We start from the raw sequence: 13,480 nt of genomic DNA, 5'->3' as shown, positions 1-13,480 counted from the left end.
CATGGATGTAGCTAAGTCCCTGTAGTATGCTGATTTTAAGTTCTTTGTGTATAGACTGAAGAGTGGGATAGCTGTTTTCTAAGGAATCTCCATACTGTTTTCCAGAGTGGTTGCACAAATTCACCATTCTGATTGGAGTGAGATGAAATCTTAGGTTAGTTTTGATTTGAATTTCTCTAATTACTAGAGTGAAACAGGAGGCATCACAATACCAAAACCTTAAACTGTACTACAGAGCTGTAGTAACAAACACAGCATAGTATTGGCACCAAAATAGAAAGGTAGACCAGGGCTACAGAATAGAAAACACAGAGATGAACCTGCATAACTACAGTTACCTCATACTAGACAAAGGTGCCAAAAACATACATTGGAGAAAAGATAGACTCTTTATCAATTGGTTCTGGGAAAACTGGGAATCCATATGCAGCAATATGAAATTAAACCCCTATCTCTCACCCTACACAAAATTCAACTCAAAATGGACCAAGGACCCAGGAATTAAACCAGAGACTCCATACCAAAAAAAGAAAAAGTAGGCCCAAATCTTCATGATGTCAGCTTAGGACCAGACTTCCTTAACAAGACTCATAAAGCACAAGAAATAAAAGCAATAATCAGTAAATGGGGTGGATTTAAACTAAAAAGCTGCTTCTCAGCAAAGGAAACAATCAATAATATGAAGAGAAAAATCTTTATTATATGCACATCAGATAGAGCATTAATCTTCAGGATATATAAAGAACTCTAAAAACTTTACACCAAAAAATAATAAAAACCAAATAACCCAATCAATAAATGGGCTAAGGAACTGAGCACACAATTCACAGAAGATATACAATTGATCAACAAATATATGAAGAAGTTTCAAGATGGCGGACTAGGGGGCGGCTGCATTTCACGTTGCTCCAGGATGCAAGATTCAAAAGAGGAGATAGTGAGAGACTTGGGACCAACTCAAAGCCACTGGGTGAGTCTCTCCCATTGGAGAGGCATCCCGAATGGGGCGGTAGCCCCGGAACACAGGGAACTTTGTGAAGTAGAGTTGCTCGGTGAGACGCCCCTCTCCCTGCTGGAGCGGTAAACATGGACAACTGGGATCATCGTGGAGGAGGCGGCTCAGCACAGCGCTTGGACTCGGAGCAACCACTGGGGCTCCGGGCGGCTGCCTGAGGAGGAGCTGTGTGGCGAGCTGTTTAGACCCAGAACAACCGCTTTTGAACACCGGGGGGCTGCCCGGAGGAAGAGGAGAAGCGCGGCGGGTCGCTTGGTCTAGGAGTGACTGCATCAGAGCCACAGGTGGTTGCCAGAGGAGGAGCTGCGTGGCCAGCTGTTTGAACTCAGAACGACAGGTTCTGAACATCGGTGGCCTGCCTGGAGGAGGAGCGCGGTGGGTCGCTTGGTCTAGGAGTGACTGCATCAGAGTCACAGGCAGTTACCAGAGGAGGAGCTGCATGGCGAGCTGTTTGAATTCAGAACAACCGCTCCTGAACACAGGGGGGTTGCCCAGAGGAAGAGGAGAAGTGCGGCGGGTCGCTTGGTCTAGGAGTGACTGCATCAGAGCCACAGGCGGTTGCCAGAGGAGGAGGCGAGTGGTGAGTTGATTGGACTAAAAGCGACTGCTCCTGAACACCGGTGGCCTGCCTGGAGGAGGAGCACGGTGGGTCACTTGGTCTCGGAGCCACCGCTCCTGAACACCCGGGGGGCTACCCCGAGGAGGAGGAGGAGGAACAGGGCAGGTCACTTGGACTTGGAGTGACTGCCTAGGGCTACCGGCGGTTGGCGGGAGGAGAAGACGCGAAGTGAATTGCTTGGGCTCCTAGTGACTGCGTCGGAAACCCAGCCGCTGTCCGGAGGAGGAGGTGTGTGGCGGGTCTCTGGGTATCGGAGCTATTGTACGGGGCTCCAGGTGGCGGCTCAGAGGAGGGGCCGCATAGCCAGGCGATAAGGTGCAGAGCAGGGTCCCAGGAGCTAGGTGGCTTCTTGCTGGAAGAGCCGCACAGAGACACGCCTAGGGGCGGAGCGAAGTTTCCAGGACTGCGGACAGATTCTCTGGGAGAGGCAGCCTAAGGAGACTCATGTGCGAAGGGTGAGGCTCCCAGGTCCAGGAGGTAGGTCCGGGCCCCTGGGAACATTGCAGAGGAAGACAGCCCAGCCCAGGTGGTAGTTGTAGATTGAGGGGAACCTCTAGGAGGGCAACTGATCAGCAAGACGTCCCCACCGAGTGAGTCTTCCCTGCTGGGTGAGGTTTTCCCACAGGGATGGTAAAACCAAAGACACAGGCACAAACAGGACTTGCCTCAGCCCGCAGCCTAGTTCCCCGTTGGATGACCATTGGTCAACAAGTGGAAGCACCTCTGCCCACTAGCAGGGAATATACGCCACCTGAGGGTCACCACCCCTAGAGAGGCAGCTTCTTCGTTGAGCTCCGCATTAACAACTTCCTCCAAGACTTCGGGCTACTGAAGGATAAGAGGGGATATACTAGCAATCTTCAGGGACATTATAAGTCGATAGAGGAAATCTGCAATATCGTAATGACCCACTGATTACTGAACAATATGAGAAAACAAGGGAAGAAAATGCCCCAAACAAATCTAGATGTTACATCAATAAAATCCAACAACAGCATGGCAGAAGAAATGACAGAAAGGGAGTTCAGAATGTACATAATTAAAATGATTAGGGAAGCAAACGATGAGATGAAAGAGCAAATGCAGGCATTGAATGATGAGATGAAAGAGCAAATGCAGGCATTGAATGATGAGATGAAAGAGCAAATGCAGGCATTGAATGATGAGATGAAAGAGCAAATGCAGGCATTGAATGATAGCACCAATCGACAGTTAAAAGAGCAAATACAGGAAGCAAAAGATCATTTCAATAAAGAGTTAGAGATATTGAAAAAAAAACAAACAGAAATCCTTGAGATGAAGGAAACAATAAACCAAATTAAGAACTCCATAGAAAGCATAACCAATAGGATAGAACACCTGGAAGACAGAACTTCAGATATTGAAGACAAAATATTTAACCTCGAAAGCAAAGTTGAACAAACAGAGAAGATGGTAAGAAATCATGAACAGAATCTGCAAGAACTATGGGATATCATGAAAAGGCCAAATTTGAGAATTATTGGGATTGAGGAAGGCTTAGAGAAACAAACCAAAGGAATGAATAATCTATTCAATGAAATAATATCAGAAAACTTCCCAAATCTGAAGAATGAAATGGAAAATCAAGTCCAAGAGGCTTATAGGACTCCAAATACACACAAAATTACAACAGACCCACACCAAGGCACATTATAATGAAAATACCTAACATACAAAATAAAGACAGAATTTTAAAGGCTGTGAGAGAAAAGAACCAAATTACATTCAGGGGGAAACCAATACGGATATCAGCAGATTTTTCAATCCAGACCCTAAAAGCTAGAAGGCCCTGGAACAACATTTTTCAAACTCTGAAAGAAAATGGATGCCAACCAAGAATCTTATACCCAGCAAACTTACCTTCAAATTTGATGATGAAATAAAATCATTCCATGATAAACAAAAGCTAAAAGAATTTACAAAAAGAAAGCCAGCATTACAGAACATTCTCGGCAAAATATTTCATGAGGAAGAGATAAAAAACAAAGAAGCATATCAGCAAAGGGAGGAATTACACTAAAGGAACTGTCAAATAAAGGAGGAACCAAGATGTGTCAAAAAATAAATAAATAAATAAATAAAATTTTAAATATGAACCAAATGACCGGGAATACAAATCATATCTCAATAATAACCCTGAATGTTAATGGCCTGATTTCATCAATCAAACGACATAGACTGGCAGATTGGATTAAAAAGAAAGATCCAACAATATGTTGCCTGCAAGAGACTCACCTCATAGAAAGAGATACCCATAGACTAAAGGTGAAAGGATGGGGAAAAACATACCATGCCCATGGACTCAGCAAAAAAGCTGGAGTATCCATCCTCATTTCAGATAATGTGGACTTCAAGCCAATGTTAATCAGAAGGGATAAGGACGGACATTTCATACTGCTTAAGGGAAGCATAAATCAGCAAGATATAACAATCATAAACATCTATGCCCCAAACAGTGGCTCATCCATGTATGTTAAACAAATCCTTCTCAGTTTTAGAAACCAAATAGACCATAACACAATAATACTAGGTGATTTTAACACGCCTCTCTCACCACTGGACAGATCTTCCAAACAAAAATTGAACAAAGAAACCATAGATCTCAATAACACAATCAATAATTTAGACTTCAAGGACATTTATAGAATATACCATCCAACCAAGAGCGAACACACTTTCTTCTCAGCAGCACATGGATCCTTCTCTAAAATAGACCATATATTATACCACAAAGCTAATGTCAGCAAATACAAGAAGATAGAGACACTACCTTGTATTCTATCAGATCATAATGGATTGAAGTTAGAAATAAATGAAAGAGTAAAAAACAGAAACTACTCCAACACCTGGAGATTAAACAATATGCTATTATATGATGAATGGATAACAAAAGATATTAGGAAGGAAATTAAAAAATTCTTAGAGGTAAACGAGAACAAAGAAACATCATATCAAAATCTCTGGGACACTATGAAAGCAGTACTTAGAGGAAGATTTCTTTCATGGAGCGCATTTAATAAAAGAAGTAAAACTCAACAAATAAACGACCTAACACTACAGTTCAAAGCCCTAGAAAAAGAAGAACAGACCAACACCAAAAGTAGTAGAAGACAGGAAATAGTTAAACTCAGAGCTGAAATCAATGAAATTGAAACAAAAGAAACAATACAAAAAATTGACAAAATAAATAGTTGGTTCTTTGAAAAAATAAACAAAATTGATAAACCTTTAGCCACACTAACAAAGAGAAGACCAGAGAAAACCCAAATCACTAAAATTCGGAATGAACAAGGAAATATCACAACAGACACGAATGAAATACGAAACATAATTAGAAGCTATTTTGAAAATCTATATTCCAACAAAATAGAAAATTTCGAAGTCATCAACAGGTTTCTAGAGACAAATGAATTGCCTGAACTGAACGAGGAGGACATACACAATTTAAATAGACCAATTTCAAGTAATGAAATAGAAGAAGACATCAATAGCCTACCAACAAATAAAAGTCCAGGACCAGATGGGTTCTCAGCCGAGTTCTACAAAACCTTTAAAGAAGAGCTCATTCCAATACTTCTCAAAGTATTCAATAAAATAGAAGAGGAGGGAACCCTCCCAAACTCATTCTATGAAGCCAATATTACCCTGATACCTAAACCAGACAGAGACACATCAAGGAAAGAAAATTTCAGACCAATATCCTTAATGAACATCGACACAAAAATTCTCAACAAAATTTTAGCAAATCGCATACAAAAACATATTAAAAAGATAGTGCACCATGATCAAGTGGGTTTCATCCCAGGGATGCAAGGTTGGTTCAACATCAGGAAATCAATAAATGTCATTCACCATATCAATAGAGTTAAAGTCAAGAATCACATGCTTATTTCGATAGATGCAGAAAAAGCATTTGATAAAATACAACACCCCTTCATGCTCAAAACACTAGAAAAAATAGGGATAGTGGGAACATTCCTTAACATTGTAAAGGCCATCTATGCTAAACCCATGGCTAATATCATTCTAAATGGTGAAAAACTGAAAGCATTCCCTCTAAAAACTGGAACAAGGCAGGGATGCCCTCTTTCACCACTTCTATTCAATATCGTCCTTGAAACTCTAGCCAGAGCAATTAGACAGACCAAAGAAATTAAAGGGATACGAATAGGAAAAGAAGAACTCAAACTATCCCTATTTGCTGATGATATGATTGTATACTTAGAGGAACCAGGAAATTCCACCAGAAAACTTTTAGATCTCATAAGTGAATTCAGTAAAGTAGCAGGATATAAGATCAATGCACATAAATCTAAGGCATTTTTATACATAAGCGATGAATCTTCAGAAAGAGAAATCAGGAAAACTACCCCATTCAAAATAGCTTCGAAAAAAATAAAATACTTGGGAATCAATCTCACAAAAGAGGTGAAAGACCTCTTACAATGAGAACTACAGAACACTAACGAAAGAAATTCAAGAAAACCTTAGAAGATGGAAAGATCTCCCATGTTCTTGTTTAGGAAGAATTAATATTGTCAAAATGGACATACTACCAAAAGTGCTATACAGATTCAATGCAATTCCAATTAAAATCCCAATGATGTACCTTACAGAAATAGAGCAAGCAATTATGAAATTCATCTGGAAGAATAAAAAACCCAGAATAGCTAAAGCAATCCTTGGCAGAAAGAGTGAAGCAGGGGGTATCGCAATACCAGATCTTCAACTCTACTACAAAGCAATAGTAACAAAAACAGCATGGTATTGGTACCAAAATAGAAAGGTGGATCAATGATACAGAATAGAGGACACGGACACAAACCCAAATAAATACAATTTTCTCATACTAGACAAAGGGGCCAAAAATATGCAATGGAGAAAAGATAGCCTCTTCAACAAATGGTGCTGGGAGAATTGGAAATCCATATGCAACAGAATGAAACTAAACCCATATTCTCACCATGCACAAAACTAAACTCAAAATGGATTAAGGATCTTGGAATCAGACCAGAGACCTTGCATCTTATGGAAGAAAAAGTAGGTCCAGAGCTTCAACATGTCGGCTTAGGACCAGACTTCCTCAACAGGACTCCCATAGCACAAGAAATAAAAGCAAGAATTAATAACTGGGATAGATTCAAACTAAAAAGCTTTCTCTCCGCAAAGGAAACTATCAGCAATGTGAAGAAAGAGCCTACAGAATGGGAGAAAATCTTTGCCATTCATACTTCAGATAGAGCGCTAATCTCCAGAATCTATAAAGAACTCAAAAAACTCTACACCAAGAATGCAAATAATCCAATTGACAAATGGGCTAAGGAAATGAATAGACACTTCACAGAAGAAGATGTACAAGCAATCAACAAACATATGGAAAAATGTTCAACATGTCTAGTAATAAGAGAAATGCAAATCAAAACCACCCTAAGATTCCATCTCACTCCAATTAGAATGGCAATTATCAAGAATACAAGCAACAATAGGTGTTGGCGAGGATGTGGGGAGAAAGGTACACTCTTACATTGCTGGTGGGGCTGCAAATTAGTGCAGCCACTCTGGAAAGCAGTGTGGAGACTCCTTAGAAAACTTGGAATGGAACCACCATTTGAGCCAGCTATCCCACTCTTTGGCCTATACCCAAAGGACTTAAAATCAGCATATTACAGAGATACAGCCACATCAATGTTCATAGCTTCTCAGTTCACAGTAGCCGGATTGTGGAACCAACCTAGATGTCCTTCAATTGATGAATGGATAAAGAAAATGTGGTATATATATACAATGGAATATTACTCAGCCATAAAGAATGATAAAATTATGGCATTTGCAGGCAAATGGATGAAACTGGAGAATATCATGCTAAGTGAGATAAGCCAATCTCAAAAAAACAAAGGATGAATGATATCGCTAATAAGTGGATGATGACACATAATGGGGGGTGGGAGGGGTTAGTGTTAGGGTTAGAGTTAGGGTTAGGGAGGCGGGCAAGAATGGAGGAAGGAAGGACTGTATAGAGGGAAAAGAGGGGTGGGAGGGTTGGGGGGAAGGGGAAAAAATAACAGAATGAATCAAACAACATTACCCTATGTAAATTTATGATTACACAAATGGTATGCCTTTACGCCATGTACAAACAGAGAAACATCATTTGTTTACAATAAAAAAAAAACAAATATATTAAAAAAATATTCAACATCTCTTTTTATTTTTCTGTGTTTGATCATTTCTATTTCTTTGCCCATTTGGTCAGCCAGACCATACAACATTTACTGACTCAGCATAGCATTGTTACAGAAGAAAGTATAGAAATATCTAGGTTCTAGAAACTCTTGGTAAAGCTAGGAAAAATATCCAATAAATAAGTGTAAAACTTATTCCTCTTCATAAAGGGTCTATTCTAGAAATGAGGGAAATTGGGTGACTCTTAAAAGCAAAAAAAAAGGACAAAGACTTATGGGTGCAAGTGATAGGGCAATAATGTTCCCTTCTTTTCAGAGCTGATTCTCCAGGAAGAACTAATTGGGAACCCCCAGATAGCTTTATGGAATGAAAGAGCATGGCAACCTTTGACTTTTCCTAGTCAGAACTCTGAGAATGTGACAAGATCCTGGATGGAATAAGAACCAGATATTATTCTATGATTCATTATGGCTCAGGAGTGGCAAATGCATCCAAGATGGCAGTGAAATGGCTAAGGAAGGACTGACAGTGGTGAAACAAGGATGACACAATGGCTCCCTATCTATGTGAGTGATCAAAGACTCATTAGATTAGCACAAAGATAACTTGGTGAATGTTGGTGAGATGAATGTTACTCAGGAGTAAATATAGTTCATTTCTTCCAATACCTCCTTCCATTAAACCAAACCCACTAAATGCAGACTTAGCACTGAAGAAAATGGGATGAACTAACCATATGCTGGAATGAGAATTTGAAATCAATATTGGGTTATTATAGATAATAGATAATAATGAGACACTTCTTTTTAATTATTTTTTGATTCATTGTACACAAATGGGGTACAACTTTCATTCCTCTGGTTGTACACAAAGTAGAGTCATACTGTTTATATAATCATACATGTACTTCTTACACCTCAGAGTGTGTGGCCTGAGAATCTTGCCCACCACATCTACTCACTCTGTTACCTGTAAAACTGGGGTTCTGGCTCTGTTCCTGAGAACCTCCTACTAAACATCTTTCAGGAATGAAGTTTATACTTTGGTTATAGGCATGCTCTGACCACAGGGAAAAATGTACATCTTCACCAAAATGACCATTTTTCTTTTGCTTTTTCAGTTACTTAGAGAAAGGGCAGGCAATCATTCATAAATTTGTAGTTCCAAAATATTAACAGAACATGGCATAGGTCCAATAGTTATCTCCCTCTTTTTTTCATGATATAACTAAGATATTAAGATGTTCAGTAGTGTCAACCACATAACATCACTGAAAACATGCCCTAGTTTAAATTTGTTCTGGTTCTTCAAACTTCAACATTAATTTTCTACACATGAGTTGCATAAAAGCATCTACAATAACGGAGAGATTTAATGAGTGAGTGGGAGATGGTTATTAACAAAATATAAGCACATTAAAATAATCTAAGTGAAGCCATTTTTCTTATTAATTTTCATCATTATATGTCATTATAACTTTTATGAACTATGAACTCAAATCCCTTTTTCTACTTTATCATTATTAGAATGTTTACTTACACTTTCTATTTTCTAGAATTGGTGATCTTTTTCTTTCCAGGATCTGTAATTCACAATTGTCAGAAAACATCTATACTACAAGTGTGTATTAGATGAGACTACAATTTGCAGTGTCAGCATACCACAGGGATGTTTCTTTGGTGTTTTCACTAAAATTGCTCACTGGTCTTACTTTAATAAGGGCTTATTATATCATACATCACCATGCATATTTTATGGACTGGATATTCTGTAAATGTTCTTATTTTACTAAGCAGCACTTTACTGCAACTAAGTCCAGCTGAAATTAAGCAGTAAGGTGACCTTCTTAATGTATTCTTCTGCAGATACAATGCTCCCAGAAAATGATGTGATTTGACTTTCCATTATAATCCTGATGAGAAGGAACTGATAAAAAGACAAACGTTCTGATATCTAATTTTATATGGATCTTTTCCAAATGTTCTTTTTGCTCTTAATAATCTTGCCAATCTCCTACTTGCTATAACAAGCAGGTACTTCTGAGCACTCCTTATTAAAATCAAGGTAATTGTTTGACAAACCTGGGAATATAGACAGGATACTTGTGTATAAACCAAAAATGGAGTGCATATATGGGTCACATGAGATAAGACTCAGGTTTTAGAGCCCAATTATAGCTGTGCCATTTGCTACGCCCACAATGTAAGGATTTAATATGCCAGAGAGTCAGGTTTCATCCCCTTTGGAATCCCAAGGCCTGGTAATTTGTACTGTCTTTCTTTTATTCCCACTATACACTTTCCCCTTTTTCCTGACCAAGAGCAAATGCTTCGACTTCTCTAAGTCTCAGTTTACACTGTGTAATGTGAGTATAATAAATAGTACTTTTTCACAGGACAGTTGTGAGGAATGTATATGGTGAATAAGGAAAGCGCCTCAATTCAGAAGCAGAGTAGGTTAAAACCTACCACTTACTAGCTGTGAGCTATTGGACATTTCTCTTAACCTTTGTGGGTCTCAGTTTCCCCATCAACAAATTAGAGGTAACTAGTGTACCTGTTTACCATTATGAGTTAATATAGAGGAAATACTCAGGACTGGGCACAGTGTGTACCATATTAGGGTTAGCTAGCCTTAATAGTAAGAAATGAATATGCTTAAAAGAAAATTTACCTTATAATAAGGACTTACACATTAACTCCCACCACCATTTTCAATCAAGGTGCCATAGATAATTTTCTTTCTTTCTGAGATATAAAATAGTTACCCTTAAAACTTACATACAAGGTTTTTACTTCGTGGGAATAATTTGGCTCATTTCTTTTGTAGGGATGTATGTGTTCCAGGAGGACATGAATCCCTTTTAAGCATTCTTAGTAAAATTGTTGAAATAACCTTCTAAGTCTTAAAACAAAATTTGGACATAGGTTGGTGTGTGTTTATATGTATCAGATACTCAGGTAAAATAAATGTCATGAAAGAAAAAGTGCCTATGAAAGGTGGCAAGAAGGGAGCCAAGATGAAATTAGTTGATCCATTTTTTAAGAAATATTGGACTGATGTGAAAGTATCAGCTATGTTCAATATAAGAAATATTGGGAAAACATTAGTATAGAGGTAATGAACTCCTTCAGATTCTGTTTATGCAGGATTATTGTTATGACCCCTTCATTTCTGAAGGACAACTTTGTTGGGTATAGCATTCTAGGTTGACAGTTTTTTTTCTTTCAGCACTATCAATATATTATCCACTCCTTTCTAGCCTGAAAAGTTTCTGATGAACAATCTGCTGATAGCCTCATGGAAGTATGCGTGTATGTGATGAGTCACTTTACTTTTGCTGCTTTCAAAAGTCTATCTTTGTGTTTACTTTTTGACAATTTGATTATATGTCTTGGAGTAGTTTTCATTAGATTGACCTTGCTTATAGTCCTACTAGTTTCATGAATCTGAACTTTGATTGATATATCTCTCAATATTTCCAAAGTTTTCAGCCATTATTTATTTAAATAAACATTCTTTCATTGTCTTTTTATTTTCTTTTTCTAGTATTCCAATAACGTATATATTTGTTCAGTTGGTGGTCTTACACAATTCCCATATACTTTCTTCACTCTTTTTAATTCTGTTTTCTTTTTGTTCTTCTAATTGGCTAACTTCAAATGGTCTGTCTTTAAGTTCATTGATTCTAATGCATAATTCAATCTACTACTGAAGCTCTCTATAGAATTTTTCAGTTCTATCACTGTATTTTTTAAGATCCAGTATTCCTCTTTCATTCTTTTTAATGAATCATTTCATTAAACTTCTCATTTGGCTCATGCATTGCTTTCATGATTTCACTTAGCTGTCTGTCTGTCTATACTCCCTTACATACCATTCATTAAGTTTAAGATTGTTATTTTGAACTCTTTTTCATAGAATTCATATTGTCTATTTCCTTAGAGTTAGTTATAAGTGCCTTATTAGTTTCCTTGGACAGTGGATGTTTGCCTGCTTCTTCATGATCCATGTAACCTTGAGTTGGTGTCTGTTTATCTGATGGAGTAAATGCCTCTTCAAATCTTTAAAGACTGATTTTATCAAGTAAAAACCTTCTATTGTTGGTTCCAAGGCTGATAGAATTGCCTCTGGATCTGTAGTCAAGTAGGTTTGAAGTCTAGTCATGTGACTGATGCTAGATCTACAGTGGGGTCCATGGATAGCAAACTTGTTACTAGGACCTTGGGAGAACATGAATCCTATCTGGTTCTTGGGTAGATTGGGCTGCCTCCAGAATTTTGGTCAGGTAGGCTGGTGATTAGACAAGTTTCCATTTTTGGGTCCACAGTTGGGTCTTCAGATTATTAGCTAGTTATTCAGTGTGTAGATGCTTATGATTCTTGCCAGATCCCTGGGAAGGCTCTTTACAGTTCTTTGAACAGGTCCCTTTGTGAGCAGAAGTGGTCCCAGGTTACACTAAGTGGGACTGGAACTAAGTTACAGGGCCAATTCAGAGTCCATAGCTGAGTCTGAGATTGGCCTGCCTGCCTCTGGTGGCATAGATGTGCATGTGACCTGGGTGGACAGGACTGCTCCTAGACTAGAGATGAGAGTGGCTGGTATCAAGTTTCAGGTAATTTAGGATGTGCAGTTAGACTGTCATAGTTTAGATATTAGGAGTCCCCCCAAAAGCTCACGTGTGAGATAATGCAAGAAGGTTTAGAGGAGAAATGACTGGGTTATGAGATTTGTAAACCAATCAGTGAATTAATCCTCCCATGGGATTAACTGAGTGGTAACTGAAGGCAAGTAGGGTGTGGCTAGAGGAGGTGGGTCATTGAGGGCTTGCCTTTGGAGTATATATTTTGTATCTGTCAAGAGGAGTCCCTCTCTGTTTCCTGATCATCATGTGAGCTGCTTCCCTTCACTACACTCTTCCACTATGATGTTCAGCCTCACTTCAAGTACCAAGGAATGGAGCCAGCTGTCTATGGATTGAGACCTCTGAAACTGTGAACTCCCAAATAAACTTTTCATCCTCTAAAATTGTTCTTGTCAGGTCTTTTAGTCACAGAAGCAAAAAACTGACTAAAAGAGAGACCAAGGTATGCTGTTCTGCCTCCAGGGGCACAGATAAACCCGCCTTCCTTTTAGTATCTGGGTAGGCAGGATCACTCCCATAACATGGCCAAGAGGGACTGGGGCTACAAGATCACTTCAAGATCAACATTAATATTAATGTTGCCCAACCTCCCCTAAGGGGAAACAGATGGACGTTTCCTACAGAAGCGCCTTGGTAGTGCCTTTCTAGTCTGTGTTTGAGAGGTGTTTGAACCAAGTTACAGAGTGGTTACACAATCTATTTGACAGAGCTCATCATGCCTACCTCTGATGGTATAGACTGGTCTGTTCTCAAGCAGATCCATATATAGGCGGGACTACTCTCAAAGTGGTTGAGAGAGGTGGGAGCTCCACTTCAAGTTTCTCATTTGGGAATAAGGTTGGAAAGTCTGTTGCAAAAAGCACAGGTAGGCATCATTCCTTGTAGGTCCCTTGAAAAATTGTGCTGGTGGTAGGATCAAGGACAACCAGATAGGACTACAGTTACGTCCACAGGAAAACATGACTATTTCTGAGTCTGTAGACAGGACTATGGTCAG

The 13,480-nt window shown here is 39.0% G+C and overlaps 1 protein-coding gene across 5 annotated transcripts in view; it reads right to left on the bottom strand.

The window, feature by feature from the left end:
- Frmpd4 (FERM and PDZ domain containing 4) overlaps positions 1-13,480 on the bottom strand; it is a 975,050-nt gene that overhangs the window by 91,974 nt on the left and 869,596 nt on the right. The gene's annotated exons all lie outside the window — the stretch shown is intronic.

Source organism: Sciurus carolinensis, chromosome X, assembly GCF_902686445.1.
Source record: "Sciurus carolinensis chromosome X, mSciCar1.2, whole genome shotgun sequence".
In the NCBI taxonomy this organism is placed as follows: domain Eukaryota; kingdom Metazoa; phylum Chordata; class Mammalia; order Rodentia; family Sciuridae; genus Sciurus; species Sciurus carolinensis.
Note: the sequence above shows the minus strand (reverse complement) of the source record. Positions and strands in the feature narration are given on the sequence as shown.